The 20,795-nt window shown below is 39.2% G+C and overlaps 1 protein-coding gene across 1 annotated transcript in view; it reads right to left on the bottom strand.

The window, feature by feature from the left end:
• The window catches only part of LOC129762395 (alpha-(1,3)-fucosyltransferase C-like), a 33,655-nt gene that overhangs the window by 1,427 nt on the left and 11,433 nt on the right, over positions 1-20,795 (bottom strand). The gene's annotated exons all lie outside the window — the stretch shown is intronic.

The following is a 20,795-nucleotide window of genomic DNA, read 5'->3' as shown; positions in this document are numbered from 1 at the left end:
TATGAACAAGGAAAGAAGTGTTTCATCAGCACCTTATGCTACTCCTTCTGGGTGATTGCATGCTGCTCAGATACGGCCGGTCTCGTTTGGCGCTTCAGCATTAAAATGTCCATTTTGGACAGATTCTCCTTCGCCGTTTGGCCGGTTGCTTCGATGCACCGGCTTAAGGAGCGGCAGGGAGATGATGTTGTAAATACCAGATCGGCTATATGTGGTGGACACAAAGTGCCTCAGGATGTCCAACTTTTTCGCTGTAGGGTGGAGCTTGCAGTATGAAAAAATCATTAAGTTGCTTGACAGTGCTTCTGCTGCGAATCAACAGCCTTGAATCATTTATGTTGTAGGCTTAATAAACGTAAGATTCAAGGAAAATTTGGTCCATAAAATTATATTTCATCACCGTCCGAAATTAGTCCATTTTTTGAATGCATACGTTAAGACTAAAATCGATGAAAAATGAATTGGAATTTTCGAGCATTCCATTCGGTAGTTTGAAGAAAAATGTAGAACTTGAATCTTGCTTGCCAGGCGTAAATGCTCTGATTGAGCGTGTGGTTTTCAGGCGTAAACAAAATCTAAACCACCAAAAAATCACAACTGGGTGCCGATACTTAGAAATAAATAATACCGATCAGATTAGATTCGCTAAATTATGGTTTATGTTCACATAACGTATATACATAACTTTTTTTTTGTGTCCCGCGTTAGACCTCTGACCATCTGGTCACTTTAGATTAATGCCATTGATAAAATCAATCGATTCATTCTATTATAGAGCTTCTAACTCTTTATAAGGCCGTGGAAACTAGGCAATGAGTCGACTCCAACTTCAGAGTACAGGTTGGACTCGATTATATACAGACTCGATTATACCGTGAAGCTCTCTTATATCAGCCAGAGCATAATTCCACCCACTTGACATAAAATACTGTTTTTTCACACTAGCTATGGGGCTGTTCACATACCACATGGACAACTTTAGGGGGGGTAGGGGTTACGAAAATGTCCACGGTGAGGGGGGAGGGGGTTTTGATAATGTCCACGTGGACACGTTAAGTATTTTTTAAAGTAAAACATTCATGTTAATAGTAAAAATTTAATGAGATATTTTTTGTATTTACACGATTTTTTGAACTTCACGCCCGCCCTGAGTATTCAGTATTCATCAATAAAAAGTCTGAACTGCCTGAGAGTGCTGCTCGGTCAAACATTCATATTTTTTCATATGACTGAACCTCTTTCCTGAAATGTATATTCTGAAGGTAACGCACATGAACTAGGATCCATCAATTCATTCCAATCGGTAATAGAGGGCCATTAAATCCGTCAGGATAAAGACACATAATAACACAAAGAATGTTGGAGTTTTTGTAGTATTAAAAATCACGACTTAAGTGCGGGTTGAATTCAGCTTTTGCTCTTGATGACAACACTGTTTGGTTTTTTTTTCGAGAACTCTCAAGGATTTCTGAACATTGAAACGAACAACAAATTCTTCCATGAGTAAATGGGCCGTATCTCTGGATATCTATTTCTTCTATTTCTATTTCTTTCTATTTCAATGATGTTGTTCTTCATTGATGTCTGGTAATTTTTCTAATATGCTTCTTTTGAGTTGACTGGAAAGTTCATGCTGCTACTGCTGAATAATTAAAAGAAAAGATTGATCTTTGATGCACATGAATTAGTAGTTTCGCTACAGATGTCGAAATTCACCGTTCATGAGAAACGAAACATCACGAAAAAATGCTACAATGCATGGACTACATATCAACCCATGTTACAGAACCCGATCGGATTTCACATATCGCATATCGCAATAAGAAGTAGATGTTTTCTTCGAATGGTGCGTGAAAAGTCTTTTAGATATTAATGTGAAAAAAAGTAATATTATATCGTATACTCGAAAACATGAAACTAATGACTGCATATGTTCTCTAGGATTTGAAACTGTAGAGAGATGCGTCAAAATTAGAGATTTAGGTATAATTCTTGATTCGAAACTTACTTTTGGCAAACATTACAATACAATGATCAATAAAGCAAATAGTATGCTCGGTTTCATAAAAAGATTCAGTTACAATTTCAGTGATCCATACACAATAAAAACATTGTATGTAAGTTTTGTAAGATCTATTTTAGAATATTGCAGTGTTGTATGGGCACCCTATCAAGAACTGCACTCCAATCGAATAGAATCAGTACAAAAACAATTTTTATTATTTGCCCTGAGAAAGCTAGGCTGGACAACATCTCCCCTTCCCCCATATGAAGCTCGTTGTATGTTAATAAATATTGAAACACTTGAGAAACGCAGAGAAAATGCCACATTTTCATGTTTAATTGACTTAGTTTCACACAGGATTAGCTCTGAAAACTTACTTGAAAATCTAAATTTTATGCACCAACACGAGCCTGGCGAGCACGGAATTTGTTTAAACCAACTTCATTTCGAACTTTATATGCTATGAATGGTCCACTTAATAGAATGATGAGAACGTACAATAAGTACAGTAATGTAATTGATGTGACAATGACGAAGAAATTATTGAAAAAGTCATTGACTGAAAAATCATTGTATTCGAGAATTACAGTTTTGTCATATACAGTTTGTTTGTTTGTTTGTTTGTTTATTGTCTAGTAGCGTAAGATATGAATCTTATGAATAATTTGCTACCTCCGGTTTTGAAATTGGCACAGACATAATTATAATCTATCCTATTCTTTACTATCGTTATAATAAAATTCAATTTACTCGATTCCAAAAATTTATGCAGCCACTCTTGAAGATTGCTTCCGAAGGGGAACGCTTCACAGCGGGGGGTAATGAGTTCCAGTTTACCACACCTCGAACGAACAATGAATTAGCATAGCATGCGGTGTTGTTGGCAGGTATTACCAGGTTCTGCAAGCGGCGTCCACGAGTTTGGATAAGTTTCCGATAAAGTATGCCAGGAGACTTTGTCTTCAATAGATTCCATAAAAAAACACAGGATCGGTGCGCGTAAAAGTTTTGTAAAGAGCACCCAATGAGGTGCTGTTGCAGGTGACTCACGTGATCAAGGCGGTTCAGCCCATATACATATCTCACACAGCAGTTTAATGCGACACGCAGCCGGTTGAAAGATGTTGCGCTGGGGCGGACGTGGAGGACGTCGCCAAACAAAAAATGCGACAGGATCAGTGATTTAAACAGTTTCAGTCTGGTGGCGGTCGGGGCAGTGCAGGTACAGCAGTAAAGCATTCGAAGACTAGCATAGATCTTTCCACATTGTTGAATTATGAGTTCGTCCCATTGGAGATCATGTTGGAAGATAAATCCTAGGTTGTTGACACTTTCCGACAATTCTATACTCTGCCCGTCCAGTTTTAGTTCAGATTCTGGGGAAATAAAGCTTCCAGCTCTACGACGTCGGCTTGTTATGAAAAGTGCTTTGCTCTTAGCAGGATTCACTTGGAGTTCATTCCGTCGCGACCAATTCGAAACCCGTTCAAGATCAGCATTCATCATCCTGATTAAATCCCGAGTACATGGACCAAGCCTACCAACGTATAGTTGTACATCGTCGGCGTAAATCTGGATGGAACAGTATGTAAGCACCGTCGGTAGGTCGTTGATATGGCAGCAGAAAAGCAGAGGACCGAGAACTGAGCCCTGAGGTACTCCTGACGAGACTTCGACACTGCTTGAACAGTGGTCACCACAGAAAACTGTCTGTCTTCTCCCACGCAGGTACGATTCCAACAGGTTTACGGCAGTAGAAGAGAAGTTAAACTGAGAAGCTAATTTGCCAAGCAATTTGCTATGTGGAATAGTATCGAAAGCCTTAGAAAAGTCGAGCAGTAATAGTATGCCAGCACCTTTTTTATCAACAATGGTTCCTAAATCGTCGTACATTCGAAGAACTGCGGTTTTGATGCTCTGTCCTTTACGAAAACCGGCCTGACAGTCAGTTAGTAAATCATTTTCCTCTATATAGCTGGTCATTTGGTGTTTGAGGAGCTTCTCGAAAGCCTTTGACAATGCACAAAGGATGCTAATAGGTCGTAGATTGAAGATATCGTTCAAATGCGCTTTTTTCTTCAGTGGCAAAACCTTCGCATGTTTCCAGGGATAAGGGAAGGTGGAACTACTGATAAACATGTTAAATAAATGCGTAATTTGTTGCACAACTAATGGTAGTATGATCTTGAAGAAGTTAATCGGTAAACCGTCCATTCCCACGGCGTTCGATTTGATGTCCCAGATGGCGTTCACGACTTCCCAGTAGCGCACAGGTCGAAATGAGAAACTGTACAACGATGGTGGTGCTAGTCTCAAAGGTACAGCTTCTCGATGAGTATTTCTCGTAAAATTTGCAGCGAATGTACGATTTACATCATCTGGATCAAACGCACAAGGTCGCGACTGTTTATCTTTGCCTACTCCAAGACTCTTTACCCGCTGCCATAAGGTTTTCGAAGGTATTCTGCTGTCTAAAAAACGATTTAGGTACTGTCGTTTAGCTTGAGTTATTTTCGCGTTGGCGCGATTCCTCAATATCTTGTACCTCTGCCGCCTGACGTCCTTCAAATGTGAAGGTGCTTGCAACCAATCTTTGTACGCCAAGTCACGCTCAAGCAGGAACTGATGAACACTATCAGTGAACCATGGATTGTACTGTCGACGACTGGCAGTGACACGTAGAGGAATACACACATCGTGTACTCTTTTGATGTGAGCGTTGAAGAATTCCATGGAATCGGCTGGACATTCCATCGCGTAGAATTGGTTCCAGGGGATGGACAGAATTTCGTGTTCCAAAACATGCGCATTAAAATTTGCGTAGTCTCGATAAGTACGTGGAGTGGAAGGCCGTAAGACGTCGAAGTCAACTGACGCATAAATTAAATCGTGCTGAGAAAGCCCGGGAAAGCTGACCTGTCCAAATCGCAAAACCTTTTCGTTGTTGTTGGTTAGGAAGAGATCAAGCTGTGAGCACCCTCCACCATGAAAGAACGTTGGTTCGTCGCTCACGGATGACAGAGAAAAAGTACGGAGCGTTGATTCGAATAACGTACGTTTGTTACTAGATCGCATCAAGTCAGTATTAAAATCTCCCAGTAGAAAAATGTTTTCATAGCATGCGGCGTAATTGGCCAACTTCTCCGCCAAAAAAGACGAGCAGTCGTTTTCCGGAGGATTGTAGATGACCATAATCAAGATTCTGATACCTTCTACTCGAAATTCCAACGCCAGACATTCAGTCTTGTCCGTCGAATCTTCTGTGAGAGTCGTGCCGAAAACCCTAGAACAGTTTAAATGATCCCTATAGTAAACTGCAATGCCTCCGCCGCGCTTATATATTCTGTCATTCCTCACGACGGTGTAACCAGAGACGCTGATAATACGATCGCTGATCTTATGACTTAGCCATGATTCCGTGAAACACGCAATTTCGACTTTTGAGTTCAGCAAAAAGTTTCGAATCTCATCAAGCTTACTGCAATTACGCGCGCAAAGACTTTGGGAATTTCCATGGCAAATATTCAGCTTCCCAGAAAGTAGAGCAGCATTCAGCACCGCCCCCGGAATGTTCGTGTAGGTGTGGTTGTGTGACGATAGCATTATGTGTAGTAAGGGAAGCAATTTTTCGAGGGCTGCATAATTACGGAGGAGCGGAAAACAAATATTTTTAACATACAATATTTAAATCAAGTCACAGTAAAATAAACTACTACATATCAACATTACTTCAAAAGTGTACGAGAAAACACAGAATTACTAACAGATTTACAAACAATTATCCAGTTCATTCTCCGACCGTATAGCTATGGGTGGTCCGCCAACTGCAACCTTCACATAGACGATTCCTTCCTTGGTGAAAACCGATGCCAATTTGCCCGCCTTCTTCTTATGTAATGCAGCCGATTTAAGCTTACGCGCTTCGATGGAGAGGTTCTCGTTAACATACACGCGCCGATCAGAATCCAGTCCAATATGCCGTAGTGTAAGATCTCGTTTCCGCAAATATGCACTGTAAAACGCATCTCGCGTAGCCTTCAATGCAAACTCCGCAACAATGAGGCCGTCACCGTCCAAATTTCCGCCAGATTTCATGCGCCTAGTTTGCGCCATCAAGGTGGTCGTGTCGTTCATCGCTAAGTGTTTTCCCATTTCCATGAACATCGATTGTAAATTTTCGCCGTTCCTGAAAGGGATGCCGCTTATGATGAGTTCGTTGCGGTTTTGCATAACTCCGACTGTCTGGAACATATCATCCACCCTCGAATTCAGCAAATCAAGAGCAGTGTCGTGGTGTTGGAATTTTGCAGCACATTCTTCTTTCACCGATTTAATTTCATTCTTTAGTTCTGTTTTAACGGAGTCAATTTTACAGTTTACGTTTATTTCATTTTTATTTATTTCAGTTCGTACCGTGTCGATAAGCTGTTTCGTTTCAGAGAATTGCTGCATCATCGTCCGTAACATTTCTTCCATCGTGGTCGGATGGTCATTCTTATCATGTTCGGCCGAAAACATCTTAAAACAGTTATTGTCATCAGTTCGCAGTCGCTTGTTTGTTAATATTGTATTTTTGCTGGCTTCAGCTGCAGGCGGAGTACGTTGAGTGCTCATAGTGTGTCAAAAAGGAACGGAAAAAAAAGAAACAACACTGGTTGGATGCGTGTGTGTTTGGTTCAATGGGAATCGAGTGTTGATGACTATCTAGCGACACAATAGCAGTATACAACACACAATCGGCAGATGCAAATTCTGGTTCGATAATAAATAGCCAACTAAATATCGTACGAACTGGATAACACGTACATATGTAATTCGGACACACAGGATCGCGATGTACTGGTCAACGATGATTTAATACGGGTGAAACAACACTTTTGGAGTAATTTAATACGCGGCTGTTATCGACACATACCGGTCTTTTGTTTCTCCTATGAACAGTGACTCAAATCCGTAATCGTACTTCACCATGCAGATCTCTTTTCCCTTCTTTTGAAAGTCGAAAACAAGCTTTCGGAACATTCTATTTAGATAACATTATAGTGTTATATGAGAGTTAAAAGGTTTGCTATCTGTTTTCAGAATAATGGTTTTTATTCCTTTAAAAATGGCGAATGTATGTGCTAATGTAAGAAAATTGACTCAAACTCATAATCGTACGCTGGTTGAAATCTCTACTCGATTTCGAATGCGTTGGCCAATTTCCGAATTCCATCATTAGTATTGTATCCCTTGTTCATTGCAACTATCTTTAGCTGTCTTTAGTCTTATCTACGAGTTTTTTGGTGTATTCAGAAGGTATATTTATCAATTTTTTCATTATGTGGTTTTTCAAATCGTTAATTTTAGAAATTTAATGGTTTCTAAATTTCCTACACAGATAACTTCCTTAGTTTTTACTGTGATAGATGTCGGAAGAATGTGCAGGAACATCAATAGCTTTTGAGTAATTGTAATGTAACCATGTGCGAATTCATATGTCTTGAGCTCTGGGTCATTGTCTTGGCAAAATTTGAATCCTCAATTCTATCCCATTTTGTTGACACTTTGCTTCATGTTTTCCTTCAGGATGATCGAGTAAACATTCTGACTCAATATACCATCGATGAAAACCAAATTCCTCATACATGCACCCTCATATCATCCCTCCACCACCACCATGTTTAAACATTTCTTTTGGATTTTTTTACGTTTAATTCATCGTTAGCATCCTTCATACGAAACGATAACAATCAGAGTCGAAAATATCAAATTAGGACCTATCTGTGGAAATAACATCTTACCAGTAAGACATTGATGTGTTTCATGCTGTTTGGAATAGTCAAATTGGAGTTACTGATCTTTTTTGCTGAGAAACGGTTTGTCCCTCTGTGCTTCCTAGGCACATTACAAACTTTTTGTTTGCTCAATTTGGTTTTTATCGATGGTGTAATGGATCCGAATGTTTACTTGAACATCCTAAAGGTGTAGTACGTAGCAAAGTGTGAACAAAATGAGATGGAATCGAGGATTCATGTTTTGCCAAGACAATGACCTAGAGCTCAAGACATATGAAGTTCGCACATGGTTACATTACAATTACTTAAAAGTTATTAATATTCCTCCACAATCTTCCGACATCAATCCCAGTAAAAAAACTAAGGAAATTATCTATGTAGGAAATTTAGAAACCATTAAATTTCAAAAAATAATGATTTTTAAAACCACATAATGGAAAAATTGATAAATATACCTTCTGGATACACCAAAAGCTCGTAGATAAGGCTAAAGACAGCTAAAGATAGTTGCAATGAACAAGGGATACAATACTAACGATGGAATTCGGAAATTGGCCAACGCATTCGAAATCGAGTAGAGATTTCAACCAGCGTACGATTATGAGTTTGAGTCAATTTTCTTACATTAGCACATACATTCGCCATTTTCAGAGAAATAAAAACCACTATTCTGAAAACAGATAGCAAACCTTTTAACTCTCATATGACACTATAATTTTATCTAAATAGAATGTTCCGAAAGCTTTTTTTTGACTTTTAAAAGAAGGGAAAAGAGATCTGCATGGTGGAGTACGATTACGGATTTGAGTCACTGTATGTTTGCTGCGTTTCAGTTCGTAATTTATTATTAATACTGAAGACATGATACCTCTTATAATTGATTTTCATAAATATAGCTATAAATTATTCATTAAGTATATTGTAATTGTAATGTAATGTATGTAATTTGTTGTCGTCGGGTTGAGTAGCGTACTGGAGTGGACGTGTGTTTTTGCGCTCCGTGCTTTGACCTTTATGTGCTTGCGATTCCTGCCGTTTAAAAGTGTCATAACCAGTGAAACTGATGAACATTGTTCTAGTGGAATGAAAACCAGTGAAATTCGGTTGAACTCCATGTTTTATAGTGAGATAAAAGACGGGTGGGTAATGTCGGGGACATAAACGGAGTGACGTAGGACTATACAAAGGGGACAGCTTTTGTTAAATATATATTTTAAATATATTGTTTTATTTTCTTCTCCTACGTGAATACCTACCTATCTACCTGAAAAATGAATTAGTTTACTGTTTACTCTTTATGAATATGTTGATGGTTCTGAAAAGAACCTTTGGTGTTGTGTTTTTGTTATCACTCGATATTCCCTTCTTGTTCGGTTAAACCTTCCTGTTTAGCTATTGCGTTTGCCACTCGCCACAGCTTTCACAGTTGGAAAATTTCTTCCCATCCAGCTTGTGACATGTTGTTCAGTAAATTACATTTAATGCGACGTGCCGGAGAACACTTTGCCACTCACTGAAACTAATTTTTGCCTTGATGAGCGCCGAACCGAAGCTGCTCTGTTCTGGATGCGGGTTTTCTGATTGTCGTGAGCAGCTTTGCAAGCCAACTCGAGCACTCCGACGGCCGAAACTCTATAATCGCTGTTAGGTATACTGGTGCTCCGGCAAGAATCCGTTCGGCCTAGCTACCCTTGCTGAGCAATTGGCGGATACACCTACGGGGAACGGCACACGTTCCCCGTAGGTGTATCCGCCACGGTTCGAGTGGGACTTTGCCTTTCCCTTAACTTGTCCTCCTTTGTTACGTCCACGATGCCGATGCCGTACAACCACACGGGTTTACGGTTTGAAAGAAAATAAGATATTTTTTTGGGGTCCGCGTGTTTTATACTCTAGCGGTACACACTCACAGGATAGAGACAAATCGGCAGACTCAGCCAGAGGGGCGAGTCCAACGAGACGAACGAATGAGCGTTAAAAGGCAGCGATGGCAAAAAATACATTCATTACGATTTGTTCGCTCGTTGGATTCACATGCAGGCTAAAAAGGGTCCTTTTCAGGATCACAAAATTATCTTCAATCTAAAGAGTTTATTGTTTTGTTATCACTCGATATCCCCATCTTGTTCGGCTAAACCTTCCTGTTTTGCGATTTGTTGCCACTCGCCACAGTGAAAGCGAAGGAAAATTTCTTCCCATCCAGCTTTGTGACATGTTGTACAGTAAATTACATTCAATGCGACGTACCGAAGCGCCACTCAGTGTCGCATTGGAGGCGATTTTAACCAGTAATTGAACATTTGCGATGACAGTGGTACAGTGTCGACTTTCAATGTGGGGTCATAATTTGGATCTCTATGTTTACAAAAATGTCCAACTAAATAAGTCGCATTACATGTCCGTCCAATTAGCTAAATGTCGAACTAATTGTAAATTACTGTACTTTCAATCTGGAAACGATTTAAGAATTGGTGAAAATTGAATGATCAGGAAAGTCCCCAACTATCAATAAGCTCAGAACAACTGCCAAATTCACATACGCATCAGCTCCTGGCAAACAAATTATGAAAAAATCAATTTGTGTTTAATTATTATTTTGGATAATGTTTTAGAAAGCATTGAACTGTATTTCCTAAACTCTTTTTTGGAAGGTTTAATGGCCCTGACAAGCGCCTTGTTTTATGGAATGGTTCCAATTTAGAAAACTTAGTACTCGTGTTTTTGAAAAAAAAAACATTTCGAACGCCCTCGATGCCGCCTTGTTCTGGATTTGCCACCAAAGCAGTTTGTATAAAGAACAAACTTTTTTCTTCTGCTACCTGATGCCGTTTTGTGATTGCGTTTGCCACTCGCCTCTCGCTGCAACTGCCTGTTGTCTTGATGTCCACCGAACCGAATGTGTTCTGTTCCGAATGCGGGGTTTCTTATCGTCGCGAGCAGCTTTGCCAGCTAACTCGATCACTTCGGCGGCCGAAACTATATAACGCCGGCTAGATGGACTGGTGCACTGGTACTAACGCGCTCGGCCTAGCTACCCTTGCGGGGAACTCCAGATCAACACGGTTCGAGCGGGATTTTGCCTTTTCCTTCACTTTTCCTCCTTTACCATGTCCAGACATGGCTGCTTGGGTTGGTTTGTTGATGTGTTGTGATGCGAACCGATGTGGTGTACGGTTTGAATGAGAATGATCGTTACGGCAGCGGAGCGGGGATTTTTAAGCTGACTGGCTGGCTCGAGAATTACGCATGTGTGAGACTGCGATCAATGTTTCGTTCATTTTTTTCTTTTTCCTTTCCAATCGTGCTTCATTCTATTTCGCTGCTGCTCTGGTTGCCCGTTTTGGTCGGTACGATTTGAGGAGCACAAAATGGACCAATCAAAAATGGGCACATAGTGCATTTTGACAATGCTTGATATTTCACAATTATTCAATTAATTATCTCAAGAAAAATGAAATGTTATTCGTTATGATAGATGCGTAGATATATTTCCTATCAATTGATGCAAAAACCTTTGCGATCTATTGAGAAATGCTCGAGTTATAAGCGTTCCAAATCTTGCAATTTTTCCTACTTGTTCATTGCCTAGATTTCCATTTCACCCCCTATATCTTCCGGTTAGACGTAGTCCTACGTCAAAAAAAAGTGACATCAGATCGAGAGAAGCCATTTTTTTTTGGCTCGTAATTATTTGTTAGTTAGAATTTTCTCTAACGTTGTGCTCCTGATTGTCGGCACTTTCGCAATGTGCTCTTGTTCGTCACGCTCTCGGTTTCGTGTCTCTCTCAGTTCTCGCGCTCTCAAATGCGTGTTGTGTTCTTATCGTCACGTAATCGGTTTCGGGAAGACTGTTTACAAATATATGTTATGGGAAAATCTATGCTTAGCTTCGTGTGATTGATTTGGAGTTGCTAACGAGTATGAAGATGTTCTTTGTTTTTTTTTGCACCGCCGTAGTGAACGTATCACATCGAAAGGAAGCGCTGACATCGCTGGACTGAGGATACGAGCTAAGTTTTATTTTTCATCCCTATCTCATACATATTATAAACATTACATTTAATTTATTGTGGGTTCCTGTGGGTGTGGGTAGAGATTTACGATTTCATTTCATTTCATATAGCAGCTGTGTGTTAACGGTTTCAGATTTGAGTACAATCATAGGCAAAACAGGAGTTCCCGCTGCAATCAGTGACTCGAATAAGTGGAGGTGACTGGCGGATGTGTGTGTGTGTGTAGCGTGTTTCTGAGCGAGTGCGGATTTATCCGGAGAGTGAGATTCATCATCCTCTCTAGCGAGTGCGTCCTAATGTTCGGTTTCGTTAACTGGGCTGCAGCAGTTGCAATGTAAGCTGCCATTTGAATTCATCTTGAAATGACCGACTCTGAACCTGAGAGAGAGGAGCCAGCTGAATGACAAATAGTTTGTTTTCTTCTTATTCTTTTTACGCATTCTCATCAAGAAAATTCCAAACTGACAATTTCAATCAAGCAAGTTGTTGTCATTCATTTATGAGAAAGGTGTTCAAACTTGACGTGAACCTTTGTTAGTGAGTACATTTGTGCGTTTTATCCCCGATTTGATTTTTGACATAGGAATGCGTCTAACAGGAATATATGGGGGGTAAAAATTTGAACAATGATCATGTAGGAAAAGAATAGTGGGTTATATCTATGATATAACCGCAAGGTTCACGTGGAACTACCTTAGCTTAGCAATCATTCGTTTGTATTGATTAAATTCTTGATTGAATGAAACAGTTTCCAAATTCAATTGAGTTCAATATATTTGCTCTGTGAGTGAAAAAAATGAACAAATGCCGTGTAAAGTCAATTCATTTATTGTGATTGATTGTTCTTCGTTACAAGTAAATTTAATGACGGACCTTTTACGTTTGGTATGATGACTAGAACAAAATATATGTACGGAAGAATTATCAAACGTTTGATGAACCAGCCTAAGGCTGAAAATCTTTCCAATAAAGACAAAAAAAAATTATCAAACGATTATTTTATTTTACATTTCCCTCTGAAGTTTACATCCCAAAAGTGTACATACTTCTCGAATCTCGAATTTGCTTGAAACTGGGAAGTTCATTCGCTTCTAGTGTCTGCACGATTTTCCCAGGTTCCTAAGTTTAGAAGATCATGTTAGGACAGACATATTCCACTCTGCACAAAGGCAAGCGAGGACAAAAGTACTCGCAGTTTGCATTTATTTGCAGAGCCGATTTCCCCAGAAACCTCGGTTTTGAAGTCTGTGTTAGGGAAACACATTTCAATCGGAACAAAAATACCCCCGATTTGTATGAATTTGCAATGCCGATTTCCCCTAGGCTGCTTGGTTTTGATGGCTGTGTTAGGGAAACCGTAAATCGGGCCAATCAAAACGATGCAGTTAGGGCGTTTAGATAACGCCTAATATTTTACAGTTATTCAATTGTTTATCTAATGAAAAACAACATTTTGTTAGTTGCGATAGATGCGTAGAAATATTCCCTATCAAGTGATGCAAACATCTCTCCTATCCAGTACGAAATGTTCGAGCTATAAGCATTCGAAATCTTTCATTTTTTCCTGCATGTTGTGTGTTTAGGTTTTCATTTTACCCTCCATATATTCCGGTTAGACGTAGTCCCACGTCAATAATAAAAGATGTACCAGGTCAGCCCACATCATGGCTTCAAACATTTTTTACTTTTGATAATTTCGATATAGTTGTCCTAAAGAATTATTTCGATGATTTCTAAAACAAAATCCGAAATTAGAAGCAAACTGACTTTTATGATTTGTTTGTCGGTGGAGATCTTGTGTGAATTTATGGGTGTTTTGGGCCTATTTGTGACTTTTTCCGATCGTTCATTCAGTTTTCGCGAATTCTTGTATTCTTTCACTGGTTCCAGGTTGATCTATTGCTGCAAGCTCGACGAATCGACTTTTGCAATGTGGGCGATGATTATCTATCTCCGATGCAATTTGAATATGCAGCGTACACCCAGGTTTTTTTACGCGAATTTTCCAATTAACGCGGTTTTTTTACGAGATACGTATCCCCCGCATAAAAAAAACCTGTGTGTATGTGGAATACTTAAAATAAGAGCTAATCTTCCAATGAAAATAGCCAACATTGATTTCTCTCAGGTGCATTTTGAGGGAATTTTGTTTGTGTCGGAAGGAAATAATACTAGGTTGACTAAAAAGGATGCTGTGTCTGCATTTTTAACAGGCATTCGTATGAAGATGAGAATTATACTACCAGTCTCTCGTCATCTTTGCCATGATATTCCTGCCCATCACTGATGGACCATTCATATACAATATTTAAATTTGACATGCAGGTTTAATCAAGGCTACAGTATCACTGAAGATCCAATCGAATTGACCGATAGTGAAGGTGAACCAATAGTCTTGTCAAAAAAACTAAAAGGGTCAAGATTCTTTCTCCCCTTTATGTGTGATATAATTTGTATACCATTTCCCATATACAACATATCTGTCGCTTCCAATCAGTCTGCATAAATGTTGCGCTCACTCTGCCCCCCTCACAACACCCACTTCCCGTGTGTGACATTGATGAGTGAACATTTTTTGTGCGAGTTTCGAGCAGGAATGAATTGTCTTTCTCAAGATTCATTGTACTCCTAATAAGTGCTCGAAAGATGTAATCTTACGTTGATCGCACTTGATCGAAGAAATTACAAAAAGAATGTATTTGACCGCAGTATTTGATAAACTCTTTCTGATAAGAACTGGATTTGATTTGCTGAAAACAATATCTTGTTTTCTCTCGTGTTGTGCGTTATGTGTGGCGATGGTAGGTTTTTTCGAAGCTGCTGTTGGTTTCTATGAGTTCGGCGTTTTCGGCTTGCATGCAACGATTTTTGAGGATTTGTTTGACTTTTGCTTTCGGGCAGCCACACCAGCAGTAGCAGCAGCTTTCTTCTTGCTGGTCGCCTTCTTCACAGCAGCAAGTTTGTTTTTTTTGCAGCAGTAACTGTCCCAAAATGATCTAACCGCTGTACAATTATAATTGAGTGGAGCTGGCACCTACTTATATACAGATTTTTGTGATATCAATAGCTTGCTTTCAAAGCAATTTTTGAGCTATTGAAACAAGTTTTTGGATCAATAAATAACACACATATAACGCGTAGACATTTTATCTTTCGAATGAAGCGGTTATCATACCATTTCTTTCAACCGGCGAAGAGGGTTTATTGCTCAAAATCCTGTTTCTCCAATGTAACACTCTCGTTCTCGAAGCTTTGAACTTACACCCCAGTATAGAAATGAAAGATGTAGTCCGACGTCAACATTATTTTCACATAAAACGTCTTGCAAAAAAATGTCATGTTGAAATTTTCTACATATTTCAATACTTCCCCTTGGTTCACCGTGACTGGTTCGCGCTGACATCAGGGTGATCACAACAAACGCGAGCTGGCTCCTCTCTCTCAGCTCTGAACTAGAGATGGGCGAGCGCTCACGAGCCGCTCATTTTAGCCGGTTCGTCAGAAAGAGCGTAGGATCCACCGTTTTATTAAAAATGAGCCGCGGCTCTCAAATGAACGGCTCTTGGATGGGCCGCGGTTCGGAAAAGACCCACGGTTCTTTTATGAACCGTGGCTCTTTTTTGAGCCGCGGTTCATTCGGGAGCCGTTCATTTGAGAACCACGGTTCAAAAAAGAAATGTGGTTCATAAAAGAACCGTGTTTCTTTTAAGAGCCGGCTTATTGGTAATGAACCGTGGGTCGTACGCTCGTTCTGGCAAACCGTGGGCTGCGGAAGTGCGGAAGAAATATGTGTTTCCCATGCTGCTTTTCAAGCGGTTTTATTTAGCTGTTTGTATGGTTGTTAATTTTGGCGGATTACGTATTTTCTCGAAACCCCATAAATATGGGTATTAAACGAAAGGGCTTGACTAGTAGAAAACAGTTATTTATAAAAAATGCGAATCCAGAATGGCTGCCTCCCCAAAATGGCGAAACATGTATTTTTTCAAAACCCCATCAATATGGCTATCTAATGAAAGGACTTTACTAGTAGAACACAGTTATTTATGAAAAATTTAAATCCAAAATGTCGACTGTTACAAAATGGCAGACTACATTTCTTCTGAAAACCCCATCATATGGGTATCAGATGAAAGGGCTCGACTAGTAGAGCACAGTTATTTATGATAAATCCAACTCCAAAATGGCCAATTACTTTTTTCGTTTTCGATACCCCGCTAATGGGTATCGAATGAAATAATTTGATTAATATAATACAGTTAATCATGAAAACATTCCATTCCAAACATTTTAAAAATTGTTGGGATGTAAAGCGGGGAGAAAACTGTGTCGTTATCGAAAACTGCTGTACTCTCCCGACCGATAATTCGACATGATCAACATTATATGAATCAAGAGCAATCAGTTCTAGTGATTATAAAAAAGCTCTGTATTGAATTAATTTCGGAGCTGGTAATGTTTTTTACAAATCTTGAGTCAGACGAATTAGTAGCCTAACCAATACTGCTAGATCCTCGCTTCAAGCAGCAAGGTTTTGGGGATAACAGAAAGTACAACTATGCACACTAGTTGTTGATAAGGACGCTAAAAACGACATCCATGGAATACACGCCTACGAAACTACTAAAAATCGTTGGTAGTGAAGCGCGATCATTTGTATGGGAGGAGTTTGATGCATTGGTTGGCAATCTTCGATTCTCACATGATCCAAAAGCTGTTGCAATATCTATTGTAGATAAATATTTAGCGGGACCACATTTGCTGAGAATAAACGACCCTTAGCTTTGGTGGAATGAAAGGAAATCTATCTCTCCGCGGCTCTACCATTTTTTTTTGAAAATATTATGTATTCCGGTGACTTCAGTACCATGTGAGCGAGTTTTTCCGAAAGCAGGACAAATTTGCAGTGAAAGATGTAATAGACTTTCAACAGATAACATTGAAAAGATAATGTTTATAAATTAAAAATAAATAAAGAAGATTATTGTGATGGAAACATATCAGAGAAAACCTTCAGTAAAGTAATATTTTTACTATTCTCTGCACTGATTATTGTTTTAAACTTTATTGTTTATGTCTTCCATTCTTTACATATCCGAATAAACCATTTCTTGAAAAGAGCCGTTGAGCCGCTCAAATGAGCCGGCTCTTTTCATTGAGCGCATGGCTCTGAGCCGCTCACTGAAATGAACCGTTTTGCCCATCTCTGAACTCCACGATGTGCCTCACATTATGGAGTTGTCAGAATTCACTTTATGTTGCGTATCTAAAGTAGTTTGTGTAGATTGTGATTAGCTTGTATTGTTGCCAAAAAATATTATTCTCTGCATACAGAATGACTTGGAAAATGGAGGAGAAGGATTTGGTCACTCAACCCTACTGTTCGCAAATGTTTGTATATGTGTTTGTATGTATTTGTATTTTCTTTTTTTTCGAGTTTCTGCTGTACTATAAACTATGTTGTTTTTTTTTTTTAAATTCTGGATTCCAAATAAGGTGGTTGCAGAATTATAATTTCAAATGTCTTTCCTCGTCGATTCTATGTTGAGCCTTTTTTTTTTTCAAAGGGTCGAGGAACTCGGAATTTCAAATCAGATTCAGTGTTCACACACACACTCTCGTGTACTGTGATGGTGGATGCGACTGTGTGCGAGAGTGTGGCCGTACGAGATGTTAAGGTCGTGGGATTGCAGCTGCATTGAATGATATTGGTGTGGATGCATTGCTTTCCCTCGCTTTGTTCGGACTCGCTGCTTCGAGCGGGCAGAGTGGTTTGTTTTGACGTAGGATTACGTCTTTCGGGAACATATTGGGGTACAAATTGAAAATCGAAAAACGAGCACATCGTGAAAATTGTCCAATTTCAAACGCCTATTGCTCAGTCATTTCACGATGGATTGATGAGATTTTTGCGTCAATCGATTTCTGCACTCCATAACAATTTTTGATATTGAAGAAAATAATATATGACTTGAAACTAACTATCGAACAGTTCAAAAATCTCAACCCCTATCTTAACGGAAATACCCACTTCTGATTGGTCGAAATTGACGACACATGCGGCGGTTCACTAACAGAGACATCAAAACCAAGCTGCCTGGGGGAAATCGGCATTGCAAATGCATGAAAGTAGGGGGGATTTTTGCTCCCACCGAAATGTGTTCCATCAAAAACAAGCTGCCTGGGGGAAATTGGCATAGCAAATACATGAAAGTAGGGAAAACTTTTGTTCCCTAACAGAGATTTCAAATTCAAGGTACCTGGGGAAAATCAGCATGTTAATACCCTCGTGGTTGATAGATTAACGCGCGCACAAATGGATAGTGCTCATTATAACTAGCGTGGACATTGCTGATTGCATATGTGCTGACAAATATGTTGAGGGCGATGAACGAGTGTTTTTAGTGTTTAAGAATATTGAAGAATAGTAAGAAAGTTAAAGAATGATGTTTCAATGAACTGAATAGAACTTATGTTTGATAGGATATAAATGAAATTTTAATTTGGAACTTTTATATTGGTTACTTCGTGAAATTTCATATAAAAAATTTTTCTCTGTAATAAAGTAACACGTTTTTTTTTCTGGTGAGAAACAATGATAAGTGTGTTCTCTTGTGATACGCATCACTAATCACCATCCTTCTATCATCAGTCGGTTGTGAACACTGGTGGAGTGAACAAACAATACCTAGCAACCAAACAAAACCGCTCTTTTTAGGGCCACCAAATCATTATCGAAGAGTTTAACAATGTTATTCTTCAAACATATCCAAAATCAGCATACAACAGATAGCCTAACGGAATCCTACGTCAACTATGCGGTCGTGTCTCGGACACAACCCTCCTATGACTTTTTTTTTTCGTCAGTTGTGCAGTCAAATTTTTGTGTGAGCTCGGATCCACTGTCAACGTAGCCTTGGGTGCAGTTATGTTGAATCCGAGTACATATGGTTTGATTGTACGATAGCTAAGATAGGGAGACGAGCTATTTTGTTCGCTTGGTCTGGCCGATTTCGGGTGGCGCGAGGGGACACTGACAGCCGCACCAGTGCAATTCTGTGTAGCTGTTTACTTCTCGCGATTGCATACGATTCGAGTGGCCCCATTTTCGCACAGAGGTTCATCAAATCTAACCAAAATATGTAACTAGTATGAACATAGTAGCTTTAGTGAGTTAATTTATACTCTAATTGAGGGTGATTGTTTCTAGATGAGTTCTCTCGGTTACCTTCTCAGGTTTCCCCACAGTTAAAACTTCGCAGTTGCGATTGGATTTCGATAACAAATATGTGAGAAAAAATTTAAAATCTAATTAATGTTACAAGTTTTCCTTCTCAGGATACCTAAAGATCTCTGCCGCGTGTTGAGATGAGATTTTCAAAATTTAGTTCAATTCAATAGATCGCGTTTACATTATCACATCACTTACCACAGTGAATCCTGATTCTTACCACTTCCCACTAACAATTATCCCTTCCTTGATAAACGCTAGGGAACCACGCTATAGAGGCGACCCTTCTGGCCTTCGGGCGGCGAATATCATACTAACATTCCTTCCCTTCCCCTGGTGACTGTAAGGACGTGGCCGGCGTCGTTATTGACCATTTAAAGCTCGAATCACCGAAAATTGCATAACGAGAATGATTTGCTAGTCCCAAGCGTCATTCTGTGTGTTCTTTGTGCAATTTGGTTGGTTCAGGTCAATCACGGAGAGCAACTACGAATTGTACAGTCTACCCAAGCTCAAGTTCAAGCTGTAATGTATGTAATTTGTTGTCTACTATAGTTTGACGAAATAAAGAAATAATGCGAAAAAGAACAAAAACTCATAACATTTATTGGCGCATCCTGTATTTAGAATGTTGAACGAAATGCATTTTTTATATCATACATATTGAAGGAAAATAGGTTTATCATGGCTAAAAAAATTCGAGGGGTTTTATCCGAAACACGACCGCTTAGGACGTAGGACCACGTAATTATTTTTTTTAAATTTGTTTGTCATTTCGAATATTGTTTGCGAATACGTCAAAATTTCATAAATAACTCTTTAGTAAAAAGTTCCGGGGACTCCGAAAAGGGTTAATGGCTTGCGAGGTTTTGTAGAATCATTTCGAGGGGCAACGATTTTTTATTGCCTTTGCGAGAACAATACACTGTTTGGGGGGTTTTTGTTGTGTGCTTTTTGCATTCCATCGTGTATAATCTACAGACATGAACGAGAAAGCGCTGAAGTGAACTTCACACAATTTTGTTTTTGCTTTTGGGGGTGCTCCCTTGGCCGAGTGGTTAGCGTCATAACTAACATGCCGGGTGTTCGGGTTTGATTCCCATTCTGGTCGGGGGAATTTTTCGTCAAAGAAATTTCCTTCGACTTGCACTGTGATCACGCGTATTCTAGAGCTTGCCACTCAGAATGCATTCAATGCGTGTTATTTGGCATAGAAATCTCAACTAAGTACTAATAAAAATGACGCAAGTAATACTACGTTGAGACGGCGAAGTTCCCCTAGGAACGTTAGTGCCATTGAAGAAGAAGAAGAAGAGAACAATACACTAGTTGGTCATATGTCGCAATTTGTTTCTTTATATCAATGCACGCTTTGCATTGAGTAGGGGAAATGGGAGGAATTCGGACCCCCAAAGCAAATCGCCTAATATTTCCGAACCAATACGGTCTAAATGAAAAAGCTCACTGAGCTACACTTGTTTTCTCTCAATCAATAATGTTTAATCTTTATATCAAGCTTCACATTACCAAATATACAGTGAGGGGCAAAATAAAGTGTCCAAATTATTTTTTTTCCATTTGTTTCATTTTTCGTAATTTCATGTGTTTCGTAATAAATGTTTCAAAACACATCGTAATCATTTTTAAAATATTATTTATTATGTTCTTTTCAAGTTTTGTTAATGTTACGCTGGTAAAAAAAAATTTCTCTGATAGAAAAAGTAAAACAGTTAATATTGCAAAAAGCAACAGGGGCAAAATAAAGTGTC

Source organism: Toxorhynchites rutilus, chromosome 1, assembly GCF_029784135.1.
Source record: "Toxorhynchites rutilus septentrionalis strain SRP chromosome 1, ASM2978413v1, whole genome shotgun sequence".
NCBI lineage: Eukaryota > Metazoa > Arthropoda > Insecta > Diptera > Culicidae > Toxorhynchites > Toxorhynchites rutilus.
The sequence above is the reverse complement of the archived record's forward strand: the minus strand, read 5'-3'. Positions and strand labels throughout refer to the sequence as shown.